Raw genomic sequence first — 14,528 nt, forward strand, 5'->3', positions numbered from 1 at the left:
ACCTTCAGTTCAGTCAGAACTACTGATGTGTTCCATACCAAATACCAAAGTGGCCACGAGGCTTGCTCTCTATATGCAGAATTTACAAAGGAAATTTCAGAAAACTAGAACCCTCAGCCAAGTCAAGAATAATAGAAGGGTCAGAGTGTGGAGAGAGAAGAGAAATATCTGTCTTCAGAAATCTCGTGATTTCTGTAGAGACTTGTTGCCCTACAACAGTCCCCGTCTCATCTCAGCAGGAGGTACAGGGTTGCTTCCTCCTTTGCCTCAATCCTAGAGAGAATGGGCTTCTCACTATAACATCACTCATGGAGGAGCACCTGCGTGGCTCAGTCGGTTAAACGTCTTCCTTTGGCTCAGGTCATGATGTCAGGGTCCTGGGATTGAGCCCCGCATCAGGCTCCACACTCAGCGGGAAGTCAGCTTGTCCCTCTCCCTCTGCGCTCCCTCCCGCCCCTGCTCATACTCTCTTTCTCTCTCCCTCTCTCAAATACATAAAATCTTTAAAGAAAACAATTACTAAAAAAAAATAATAATAACACCACTCATGGAGCTCACTGGGTGTGTTCCTACAGTGTATGTTCCTACAGTTGGGGGTCTCTGTGAACCAGTGTCTGACTCCTGTCCAGGAAGCCCAGAGAGCAGGCCTGAGAACGAATTGCTCAGATTGCTCAGATGGCAGGGCCAAGAGACTGCTGCTGCTTTGGCTCCCTATTCTCTGAGTTCCTCAGGAAAAAGGATGCATGAGTGTTTCCATGAACAAAATGAGGGCAGTGTGGAGAGAGCGGGTATGGGTGGCTGTGGTCCTGTTCAATGGGACTACTTGAAGGAGCAAAGGGGACCCAGCAACAAGAAGCTAGAGGTGAAGCCCCTAGGGGCTGGAAGGACATAGAAGAACCACTTACAACAGAACACATCTGTCAGGGTGGAAGGACCTGCAGGGAAGAGGACCCTAAAGAGAATCCCCTAAGAAGCCATGAAAGTGTCCCCGAGAGAAAAAAAACATGCTTTAAACTCTGCCAAGCCCATTGTTAAGGGCCAGGTTGTGACAGACTGTGCTACCCACTTACCAGTCCCTCTGCCCTACCCCTGGCTATGCAAAGGTAAGAACCTAGGCTAGGGGGGCGGGGCGGGAGGTGTTGACAGAGCCCAAGACAATGACCAAGGCAAAAACACCAACCACCCCCTTCTTTCTTACTGCAGGCTGCCCACCCAAATCAGATCAAAGTTGGAGGAAGGAAAATTTTTTTACATTGAATCAAGTTCAAAGTTGGATATTTTTTTTAAGGTTTTGTTTTTAAGCAATTTCCACACCCAGAGTGTGGAGATCAACCCCAAGATCAAGAGTCACATGCTCCACCGACTGAGCCAGACAGGCGCCCCAAGTTCAAAGTTTTAATTAAGATCCTGAATGGGTAATATTTATAAATTGAGACTAGGTTTATGCCTTAAAGTGACTCTAAGACTTTTTGTTATCTAAGAATGAATGGAAAAGTCTTAGACCTGCCAGAGTTTTTAATCTAGGAGCAGAAATAGATCACCCCATTGAAATTTTTAAAGGAAGGTTGGAGCAAAAATTGAAAAGGTTGTCTTGGATTATTTTACAAGTCAGTCTTGTCTAATATACTAAGATACATCTATTACAAATATTTCATTTCTCTTACTTAGACTTGTCTTTTAGTTTGCAGATGGTGCAATAAATTTATTGTTTTTCGTACTGTTTTTCTCCTTTTTCGTATTTTTAAAAAATGCTTTCCCTTTAATAGTTTTCACACTCTGATTCTTAAATCATCTGGAAGTTACCTTTTGTGTTAAAAAAAGTAAATGGGTCAAGTAATTAGCTTTGTCAATGAGATGTTAATAGAAATGAAGTGTGTTGCTTCCCAGTAGAAATCTTTTTTATTTTTTATTTCAGAGAGAGAGACAGTGTGAGCACAAGCAGGGGGAGGGGCAAAGGGAGAGAATCCCAAGCAGACTCCCGCTGAGCACAGAGTCCCACATGTGGCTCGATCCCACAACCCATGAGATCAGGACCTGAGCTGAAACCAAGAGTCCAATAGACTCAACTGACTGAGCCACGCAGGCGCCCCACCCCAGAGAAGTCTTAAGAGCCTGCATGCTTCCACCATCTTCTCTTTTTCCTCTCTCACAAAAATAGCAACATCTCGATGAAGGCAGCTTCTTCATCCTGGATCCTGGAATGAAGAGGATGTGGCACAGAATCATAGCCAACCTGTGAAAGACATGTAATGTGAGCAAAAAACAAACCTTTGTGGTTGTAAGAAATTAAGATTTGGGGGATTGCTGGTTGGCACTGCATTACTTAGTCCAAGGTGACTGATACAAACTTCAAGCTGTCAAGTGTAACTACATTTTAAAAATATTTTTATCACATATCATATCGTTTCTAAGTGTTTGGAGTAAATGTGAAAATTACATACCCGCTGTGCTTTTCTTTTTTTATCATGGCAAAATATACATAAAATTTACCATTTTAAGTCACAATTCAGTGGCATTAAGTACATTCAAACTGTTGTACAAACATCTCCACCGTCCATTTCCAGAAATTTTCATCATTCCAAACAGAAACTCTATGCCCATTGAACAATAATTCTCCCATCCCACCACCCCAAGCTCCTGGTAACCTTTCTTCTGCTTTCTGTCTCTATGAACTTGTATATTCTAGGTACCTCACATAAGTGGAACCATACAATATTCGTCCTTTTGTGTCTGGCTTATTTCACTTAGTATGTTTTCAAGATTCATCAGTGCTGTAGCATGAATCAGAAATTAGTTCTTTTGTAAGGCTAAGTATTATTCGTGTGTGTGTGTGTGTGTGTGTGTGTGTGTACCACCAACCCCCATTTTGTCTATCCATTCATCTGTTAATGGACATGAATTATTTCCACCTTTCTGGCTATTGTTACTGTACTTTCTTAATCTATTAGTAGTCAAATACATACATGCTATTATAGAAAAAGATCTAAAATATTACACAAGAAACCACTACCAGTGGGTGTCTACTGGGTTCAATTTAGAATGGAGAAAACTTTTACTTTTCATTCTATATATTCTTAAGTTATTTAAATTTGTTATAAATTTTATGCAATTTTAAGAGTTATTAAAGAGTTTTAAAAATAAGTGCTTCCTTTTGATCAGTAGGGGGACAAACAAAAGACATAATGAATCACTGCAAATGTGTGTGTGTTTTTTTTTTTAAGTAAACTCTACCCCCAATGTGGGACTTGAACTCACAACTCCGAGATCAAAAGTCAGTCACATGCTCTACCGACTGAGCCAGCCAGGTACTTCCTACAAATGTGGTTTTTTAAAAATTATCAGTAGGGGTTCCTGGGTGGCACAGTCAGTTAAGTGTCCGATCTTGGTTTCAGCTCAGGTCATGATCTCAGGGTCAGGAGGTTGAGCTCCGTGATCAGCGTGGAGTCCGCTTGTGACTCCCTCTCCCTTTCCCTCTGCTCTTCCCCCTGCTTCCTCTCTCTCTCTCTCTATCTCTCTAAATAAATAATAATAAATAAATAAACCTTAAAAAATAAATAAAATAGGGGTGCCTGGGTGGCTCAGTCAGTTAAGTGTCTACCTTTGGCTAAGGTCATGATCCCAGGGTCCTGGGATCGAGCCCCGCATCGGGGTCCCTGCTCAGCAGGAGAGTCTGCTTCTCCCTCTCCCATTCCCCCTGCTCATGCTCTCTCTCTCATATAGATAAATAAAATCTTTAAAAATAAATAAATAAATAAATAGTAAAAGCTCAGGGCGCCTCCACTAGTGGGCCAGCCACACAACTTCCATAAATGAAGAACATTTATTAAAAGTTAAAATTACCCTTCAGGGCAATGTCCACAACAGCCAAAATATGGAAAGAGCCCAGATGTCCATCAACAGATGAATGGATGAAGAAGATGTGGGGGTGCCTGGGTGGCTCACTCAGTCAAGTGTCTGACTTTAGCTCAGGTCATGATCTCGGGGTCTTGGGATTGAGCCCCATGTTTGGCTCCATACTCAGTGGGGATTCTGCCTGTCCCTCTCCCCACTGTGCTCTCTCTGTCACTCTCTCAAATAAATAAATAAAATTCTAAAAAAAAAAGAAGACGTGGTATATATATATATATATATATATATATATATATATATATATATAATGGAATATTACTCAGTCATCAAAAGAATGAAATCCTGCCATTTGCAAGGATGTGGATAGAACTAGAAGGTATTATGCTAAGTGAAATAAGTCAGTCAGAAAAAGAGAAATACCATATGATCTCACTTATATGTGGAATTTAAGGAACGAAACAGATGAACACAGGGGAAGGGAAGGAAAAATAAAATAAGACAATAAGAGACAAACCATAAGAGACTCTTAACTATAGAGAACAAACTGAGGGTTGCTGGAGGGGATGTGGGGGGGGATAGGGTAACTGGGTGATGGGCATTAAGGAGGGCATGTGATGTTATGAGCACTGGGTGTTATATGCAACTTATGAATCACTAAATTCTATCCCTGAAACTAATAATACAGTATATGTTAATTTGAATTTTTTAAAAAAGCCCCCCCCAAATTACCCTGCAGGAAGCTGTATATGACTAAATGAGACTCTCGCACATCATACTATCACTTTTTTTTCTTCATTTAATTCTCCTATTCTTCTATATCAGATTTTATGGGTCATAATGATTAATGGTTATCAGTAATAATAACCGTCCTTTTTGGACAGAGCTGAAGGTTATTACAGTATCACATTCCCTGCGTCTCAAGGTGATAAAGAACACACACTTAATTTCGGCTACATCATTTGCAGTACAAATGCTACCTCGTGTAAACGCCCCTGGTTTTTAACTGAAAACGCTACTGTGAGCCCAGCTGTTCAAACTGGCACATCATTCCTGACGGGGCCAAGGGGAGTTCAGGTGCTTAGAAGAAAAGTTCAAATGGTGCTTCTTAATATCCGTGGAAAAGGTTACCCCCAAGGAAGCGGCAAGGTTTGCCAGATGGTGGGGACCACGTGGCGGTGCCACTCAGCTCCCTCCACCTTCCGCTCCATGAGAGCGACATGAACTTTCAGTCCCGGAGTTCACGTTCTCAGCCTGCTGGGCCCTGGCCGCCGCCGCCACCGCCACTGGGGGTTAGCAGCTCCCCGTGAGCCAGCAGCAGCGCTCGGGGCTGAATGGCAGCCCCGGTTCCCAGGCCAGCGCCACTCAACGAGAAGCCCGGCTGGCGGTCAGTTGTCGCCCCAGATTCCCACTCTCCCGCAGCGCTGTCTGCCTGGGGTGAGGACTCAGTGTCGGAAGGGCGAGGTTTAACTTTCGGCCCAGCAGTCTAGAGCTCCTAGCTGTGGAGTCCGATGATCACTTTTTTTTCAGTCTTACGCTCTCCTGACTGTTGGGAGGCATTCAACATTCCCACCTCCGTGCGGGGCCCTCACCCGCTCTTCCTCCTCTGGCCCCCTTTGCTAGCCTCCTGGAGGCCAACCCAGGTTACTTCCTCTCTTCCCTCAAGACTCTCTCTCAGAGGAATTTCTTTCTTATCCTATTCCAGACCAGCCTCTATTTCCATCTAGGTGCCAAGGATTCCCAACTCCTGACCGCTTGGATGACTCTAGATTGGACCTCTCCCCAGGGCTTCAGGCGCAGAGTCACTAGCCTGCTGGCTATTTCCATTTGGATGCGGCCCAGGCTCCTTCAGATTAAATAAGTCTAAAATGGAACTAACTCCCACCAAAAGCCACTCACTCTCTCCCTGTCTCTTGGCTTTGCTACTGGATCCTCTCTCATCCCTTCCTCCTATCTGGGTAATGGCCACGAATTTCCTAGTTGGTCCCACTGCCCCCAGTCTCTTTCCACCCTTGACTTGGCTGAACGAGTGATCCTCCTTAAGGACAAATCTTGCCATGCCATTCTCCTGGCTTCTGTGTTTCAGTGGCTTTCTCCCTGCCGGGTAAAGCCCACCTCCTTGGCTGACACAAGGCCCTTCGTAGTCTGGGCTCTGCCTCACCCAACAGCACCCCTCACACACTCTTTTCCGTGTACATGCCGACCAGGCGCAACCAGAATAAGTCACATTCTCTTGCTTCACTGCATGCTGAACCCTGTAGGTGTTACAAATCCTTAAGGGCCTATCTCCCGGCACAGAATTTAAGAATCACTCCTCTAGGAAGCCTTCCTTGATTCCTGAGCTGAATGAGGTGACCGTCCTATGGGATCCACAGCAGGCATTTCATGAACTTTACCCTACCCCTCATGCTCTTCATGTTTTATTATTGGTCTCTTTGCCCACTGGGAGCTCATCAAGGACAGCAAGCATGTCTTCCACATGCATGTCCAGGGTCCACCACAGAGAGAGATGGGGCAATAAAAAGGAATACATAAAGCCAAGTGATGGCAGGAACTTGTAACACTGACGGGGAAGTATGTGCTTCTTTTTTCTCTTCTCATTCCCTCTATTTTCTAGTATGTGTATTATACTACTTTTATACATTTTTGAAAATCAGTTCATTTTTAAGATGTGTCCAATCTCTCCTACATAGCTCCAATAAAAGAACTCACTGCCTAAGTAAAGTCAAATTCCTTTCTCCTCAGATGCCTCTGGCTTCTCAGGACCCCCACCTCAAGCTCCACAAATTCTTCAGAACTGAGCAGAGTAGAAACACTTACTTTCACATTTTCAGCAGACAGAAGGACCACCCACACACACACACAAATTCCTTGGCCTTGAAAAGGTTACATTGCTCCACTAGCTGAGTGCCAAAACCCATTTTTGGCCAAACGTTCGTCAGAACTTCACTGTATTCACAGCCTGACACAGACGAAGAGGTACATTCACAGAACCTCCCTAAGTTACAGAGGATGGAGATGGTGGAGCTTCTGAGGGATCTCTCTCTTGCCTTGTCAACTTGAGACATTAATGAGAGATGGGGGCTTCGGGGGGGGAGCTTCCAAAAATTCTTCCCGTTTTTTTTTTTTTCTACCAAAACATTATCTTCCCAGACATCAAAAACTTCAACCACGCATGCTGGCTCGTAATTCTTTTAAATATGTGAAAAATAATCCAAAAAATAAAAAAATAAAAAAATAAAATAAATATGTGAAAAATAATCCAACCATATCATGTTCAGTCTGACATTTGCTAGTGTTTTTCCCTAAAAGAAACAAAAACCTGATTAGTTCCAAAAATAAAACATAAAGAAAAACTCAGTCGAGAGGCAAACCCTGTGGTTTAGAAGCCATCACTCTGATTAGCAGCACAGAAGTTGTTACCTGATGAATGGATTCCTGTCTTAAATGCAATTATCACGAATTCCTTGTGGTTCCCACTGTGTTTATAGTTTATGCCCAGCTCTTGAAACAATAGCTTTAATGGCAATAAATGAAAACCTCTCACCTCAGCACCTGGGTCGACTAGACTATTTCCCCACCTCGGTGGGCAGGGGCCCTGGAGGGACGAGTTGGGCGCTGACGTCACAGCTTTCCAGGAAGGTACCTACTTCTCTGTCCTCAGCAGTCCCCGCATTGACTCCTGGAGGGGTGCTGTTCCCCATTATGCCCATGGCCAGGCCCTGCTGAGACAATCAGGACAAGCAGGGCCTCTGCCCTCAGGAAATGCCTGCCCGGAGCATTGCTGGCCTCCACCCTAGAGAGGACTCTGCCGCGCCGTTGGCAGCACCAGAGTGAGGGGCTTCTGGGAGTGGGGCTGAAGCACCATCAAGGCAAGGGGCCACTGGAGTACAACAGTGTCTAATCTAAACTCACTTCCTCCAGGAAGTCGGGATGGGGAGCATGGACAGGGATCATGTGGAGGAGAGAGACACCAGGGATAAAGGGGAGGCGGGAAGGGTCATGTGGCCTTTTCACCAGGAAAACTGAAAGGGTCTGGCAGGCATTTGTGTCACTGATAAGATACTGTAAACACGCATAGCATCTAGAAGGTACAGTTTCCAAAATTTTTTACTCAATTCAACACGTATTACGTGCCTCTGGGCACCTGTCATCATAGCCCGGAAACTTACCTCACGTCGATTATTCATGTTTTTATCACAGAGAAGAGGAGCGGTTAAAAGGGAGAAGAAGGGAATGTGAAAGCAGGTCAGAGGAAAATGAAAAGACTGATGCAAGGCCACGGGGCCATGAGAGGCACTGTCACAGCCAGGAGACATCTTTTGTGCTTCATCCACCATGAGTTTATTGCAAAGTGAAGTTTTGGTTCAGAACAAATGGAAATAAGTCCACCAAGAACAAATTGCACTAATTAATGAAGTCAACTCAACAGACAGTAACATGGATTTATTATCAGCTGTAGGTGGTTCTCAAAGTCAAAATTTATTAACTATTCAAATGTTCAAGCTGTACAGATTGTTTTCAGATGTACATACAACATGTTTATATCATAACAAAGTTATTATAAAATATTTCCTTAAGGACTAAAGATGCTAAAAAGCTTCAACCACTAATTAATTAAATATTTGATGCACATTTTAGGTACTATTAAAGATCTAACATAAACACATAAATCACACAGCCGAGTAAGAAAAGCTATGACCCATATGATCGCATATTTTACTAATCCCATATTAAAGTAGAAAACAAAATTGTGCCACGTAAGTTGAGCTGATTTTAACAATCTTTTTATTAGAAGATAGAAACTATGTCCATTTAAACCATCATTCCTAAAAGAGCTACCAAACAATAAGATTACCTGAAATTCCAAACTATATGTAATACAATCTTTACTATCCAAATTACTTTCCCTCTTGTTTGATACAGTACATCTGATTCCTCCATGAGATGTGCAGTGGCCATTGATAATGACAACTAGCAGTAGTTATGCATACACAGTGGAAGTAATAGAATTGGCCATACACACACATGAATCACTATTCCCATTGAGAATAAGGTCAATAAAAATAATGGTTAAAACCAATACATATTTAATCTGTTCAATTGCTTGCTATCTTTAGCATTGAACGCTGCCACACACACAGGGTTTTTCCATAAAATCCTTACATGTCAAAATGCTTTTTAATCTAGGTTTAGATGACGAACAAGGAAAAGATGTTCATCTTCTTCCTTACCTCCATGGACCTGATCAGGCCAGCAGCCAACCAGGTGAAGAGAAAGATGAGGGACTGGAAAGACAATGCGATCACAGCTGTTTGCAAAACAGAAGTGCTCTATTTTAAGGCAAGTATCTTTATCACACACATACACAGCAATGAATCCATTGGTAAACTTTATTACATGACAGCACAAACTTCAACAAAAAACTGAGGTATAACCTTACTTAACATAAATACAAATGTCAGAAAGTATAAAGACTTTCTCAATGTAATTAACATATTTTACCCATACTTAAATAGAAAACTCTTTTCAAAGTTCTTGTATGTCCAGAAATACCCAAGATTCTGAATTCTAGAAAAAATATTAGAAATTAAATACTCTAAAATCTCTGCAGTAAGGCTCTCCACATAAGGCTACCTTTGATGTAAGGCTACTTCATCTTGGTTTCTGAAAATAGCAAAAATGTGCACCAAAATTTAAGTGATTCTGAACTGAAGAGAGGACTTAGTCTCATGTGGGATAGTGAGATGATAAGTTTATTGAGCAAAATTAAACTTAGGCAAAAGCAAATTTTAAAATACATCAAATAAAAACTTTTCCCATAATTTTTTAACATAAAACTGAACTATTGTGATATAAAAATGGTTGAGTGTATTTAAGGTACCATTTAGTGCAAAACGGACATATATACCTTTACTGAAGTAATTTAAATAGAATATAATCTGCAAGTTGGTATGTATAATATATTTTAAAAATCTACATTCTGTGACCTTTACAAAAGTAGATATATTCTTTACTTTCAAGTTAGAAATGGCATAACAGATTTACCTTTGGATATTTCCAGTCAATGGCTGTATAAAATGAAAGATAATACAAATCTAAGTCATAAGCCACTCAGTACATTAACATGGAAGCCATCAGTTTGGGGCCCCAAAAGTAAAAAGTGATAGATACTACATAAAGTGGAAAAAAATATACCCCAGATTTCTTCTTGTTCAAAAACTCATAGTCTCTATGTATTTTTTAATTATTGAATAGTTTGATGCAATGATATTCAGTGAAGAAATCTGATTACTAACAGTACTCACATTAAGAATGTTTTCCTTAAAATGAAACCAGATAGTACTTGTGCCTAAATACAAAAGTAAACTAATGACAGGGTAAATCTTTTTTTTAAGTTTGATAATTACTGCACTTGTTTCCTTTGCCAAATTCCCAGTGATATTAAGAGGAAAAAAAAGTCTAATTATTTTCACCTAACAATTTAATCAGGTACTTTAGAAAAACATTGTTCTAAGGGGAAGTTCAACAGGAATTGCTTATTATATTTCTAAATTAGACCGAAACAAGGGAAACAAAAAGGGGTTCAAAAAATTAGACTACGTAGGGGTACCTGGGTGGCTCAGTTGGTTGAGGGTCTGACTCTTGATTTTAGCCCAGGTCTTGATGTCGGGGTCGTTGAGTTCAAGGCTCCAAGCTGGGTGTGGAGCCTACTTAAAAAAATAATAATTAAAAAAATGTTTTAAATTAGACTATGTAATGGAATGGATAATAATAACAAAAAAGACAAATAATATCCAAAACTTAGAGGGGCACCTGGCTGGCTCAGCCAGAAAAGCATGTGACTCTTGATCTGAGGATTTTGAGTTTGAGCCCCATGTTGGATGGAGAGACTACTGAAATTAAAAAAAACAAACAAACTTTAAAAATATTTTGGAAAATTCAACATTTTAGTAGCTACAATCTTAATGGCATACGAACAAAAGGAATCTAAGATTGTGGATGGATGAATGGAAATTTCCATTATAACAGATATACACAGAGTAACCAGAAGATCTACTGGTGCCAAACTCAAGAGAGTTGCTCCTTTGTAAAAATGTCCTGACACTGGTTAATAGTAGGGGGCAAAGGAAAGAAGCTGCAAGAGTAAATGTTGAGTGCTCCTTCATTCATTTGAAAGGATCTAGAAATCTCCTTATTTAGTAATTCACCAAACTATGCCACTGACTTCAAACTCTCAGACTTCTAGAGATAGCCACAAATCAGCCACAGCTTCTGCCCACAGAATGTTTCACTCTTGGAACCGTGGCTAATCCCAACAGCAACCTGAACTCCGGGTGAGATCGGTTTTCTCCTTCGACGACACCAGACAAGGCCAGTCACGAAGTACTTGCTACGACTGCCTGTTCATCGTGTCCCATCGGCACAGCACCGTGAACATGGTGGCCAGGGTGTGGTTTCGTGCCGTGTCTCTGCAAACCAGTTATGGCACTGCTCATGGCCCCTTTTAAGGGAGGCTGCCCTGCCCGCAGCAATACCCCACCTCAAAAAGATTGCTCTCCCCAAGTCAGGAGGTCCTGGCTTGGAAAACCACTCCCTAACCCTGGTGACAGTGAGGCTAAGCTAATGCTACTCTGGAATGTGAACAGGGAAGAAAAGAATCAACCAGTGTGTCCCAGGTAGTAAAGAAGACACTGGGAGAGGTGCGCTGCTGAGAGGGACGCCATCTCTGAAAGGCAGAAGAGAAGTTAGAACTGCTAGACGCAGGCCCTCTGCCGTTTACAATAAACACCCATTACCTCCAGCGCTCTGCTCGACTTGTTCCCTGTAACTCAGGGACCTATAAATACAGGGAGAGGGATAGATTTGTGAGTTATTGCTAGCTGTAAATTTTTTTTTTCTCTCAGCAAATTTTATTTTTTAGAATGACCAACTAGGGTTAGAGATTTACTTTCAGAATACTTAATAAAAGTAGTAAGTAAAAATAAAAGAATTATAAAACATTAGTACATTATTTTTATGAAAAAGTTGCCATAATTTTCATTCCCCTATAAATATGAGGAATCATAGCCATTATTCAAAGCATTCAATGACTAGTAATTGGGAATCCCACTATTCCTAAGAATGGCTGTTATGAATAGTACTGAATACATTTGTAGGAAAGTATATACCTCTCTTTGAAACTTTTTTTCCTAAGTATTTTTAGTAAATGTGTAACATGACAAAAGTAGCTTGCCCAAAATCGTGGGTCATAATTCCACTGGGTTTGATATCCACATTTGCACCGAAGATTATTAACATTCACCCAGCATACTCATGAGATTTATTAAAAACGTAGCCATTAACCAAAGGCCTTTGGGGCATATGTACAAAATTACAGAACAGTAAGTATGCAGTCAAATACTACATTAGCAATATTACTCATAAAAAAATATGCCAAGGGGATTCTCTATCCGTTAAAAATTAGTCAGACAGCAAAACACGACCTCGCAAGTGATCTTCCAAACCATTTGGGGAAGTGTTGTTTACAGATGTTATTGAACTTTTCTCGAATTATTTTACTGACATAATCTCCTAGAGGAATTTCAGAATGATTATATTCATGGTGAGGGATTATATTTTTAAAAATGGGCTTAGCAGGGCCCCTGCGTGGCGCAGTCGGATAAGCATCTGACTCTCGGGTTCAGCTTGGGTCATGATCTCAGGGTTGTGGGATCAAGCCCAAGGTCGGGCTCTGCTCTCAGAGCAGAGTCTGCTAAAGTTTCTCTCTCCCTCTCCCCCTGCCCCTCCCCGTGCTTCCTCTCTGACGTGTGCTCTCTCTCTCTAAAATAAATAAATATTAAAAAAAAAAGTTGGGGCTTAGCATTTGTGTAAAGGACGCTCAGGTTAAACCAAAGGATGCAAAGGATGGATCTTTTGCACAGAACAGGATGGGTTTTTCAAAGGGCATCTGCCAGGGTGAGGCCAGCTGATAGTCATTTCTGTGTACCCCACAGGGCCCAGCACAGTATGGATACTTGTTAGGCAAACACTCCTACTATGTGCACACAAAGGACAAACAAACAAACAAACAAACAAAAACCATTTCCAAAAGCAATGCCACAGGTAATTAACTATCAAGTCTTATCTTGGAGATGACTCCTTCCCCCTCCCAGTAATTCAGTGATTCTTGCCCTTCCTATAACTACTATTATGGGAAGAGGCAGACTTACACACGCTCGGAAACCCTGTTCCAGGAAGCACAGACAGCCTCCCTGCTTCTCGAGATTTCTACCAAGCATCCCCAAGACAGGCAGAAGGAGAGAACTGCATGTAACAGCTCTAACATGGACTGTTCACAGAGATGGAGCCAGCCTCTATCCACCCTCCAGCCTCCTGCCGGTACTCCTGTACTAGCTGAGTATGAGAAGTGCAAGTCAGGTAATAAAGAGGCATTAAAAAACAAAACAAAACAAAATAACCAACGGGGGCGCCTGGGTGGCTCAGTCAGTTAAGCATCCAACCCTTGATTTTGGCTCAGGTCATGAAGCCCCTGCACTGGGCTCCACGCTGGGTATGGAGCCTGCTTAGAATTCTCTCTCACCCTCTCCCTCTGCCCCCTCCCCTGGGCTCGTGTGCACCTGTGCTCTCTCTCTCTCTCTCTCTCTCTCTCTCTCTCTCCAAAATAAATAAATAAATCTTAAAAAACATAAAACCCAACCAAGAGAAACACATTATCTTTTTTGTATCTATGAGTCTCTGTATCTTCAGGCAAGTGAACACAAACTCAAATTAACGAGTTAAGGAAGAGAATCGGTTTAATAGTCTTAGAAACCATTAAATGTACATCAATTGACGAACCATAAAAACTATCCCAAGCACTTCTATGGCTTCAACCTGATTAGTTATCCTGTATAGATTTAGAAACTCGCTTCAACAAAATTTTTTTTTTTTTAAAGATTTTATTTATTTATTTGAGACAGAGAGAGCACATGAGAGGGGGGAGGGTCAGGGGGAGAAGCAGACTCCCCGCTGAGCGGGGAGCCCGATGCGGGACTCAATCCTGGGACTCCATCCCGGGACTCCAGGATCATGACCTGAGCCGAAGGCAGCCGCTTAACCAACTGAGCCACCCAGGCGCCCCAACAAAATTTATTTCCTGACACAGTTCAACTCAACTCACAACAAAATCTACCCATCTCTTCATTAAAACATATTTCTAGAATCCAAAAACCTTTCAAGATAAAAGCACTGAACAAACTAGAAATACAAGGAAACTTTCTCAACCCATTCAAGGGTAACTACAAAAAACCCACAGAGAGCGTCATACTCAATGGTGAAAGACTGAAAGTTTTCTCCCTAAGATCAGGAATAAGACAAGGATGTCTGCTCTTACCACATCTAGTTGACACTGTACTAGAAGTCCTAGCAGGGGTATTTCAGTAAGACAAAGAGATAAAAGGAAGAAGTAAAATTTTCTCTCTTTGCAGATGATATGACCTTATGTAGAGAAAACTGTAAAGAATTCTCAAAACACTATTAGAGCTATTAAATTCAGCAAGGTTCCAGGACACAAGATCAATATACAAAAATCAGTTATGTATTTATACACTAGCAATGAATAATCTGAAAATGAAATTAAGAAAGAAGTTGCATTAACAATAGCATCAAAAATAATAAATACTTAAGAAGTGCAAGGCTTC

This window comes from Zalophus californianus, chromosome 8, assembly GCF_009762305.2.
Source record: "Zalophus californianus isolate mZalCal1 chromosome 8, mZalCal1.pri.v2, whole genome shotgun sequence".
Classification (NCBI taxonomy): domain Eukaryota; kingdom Metazoa; phylum Chordata; class Mammalia; order Carnivora; family Otariidae; genus Zalophus; species Zalophus californianus.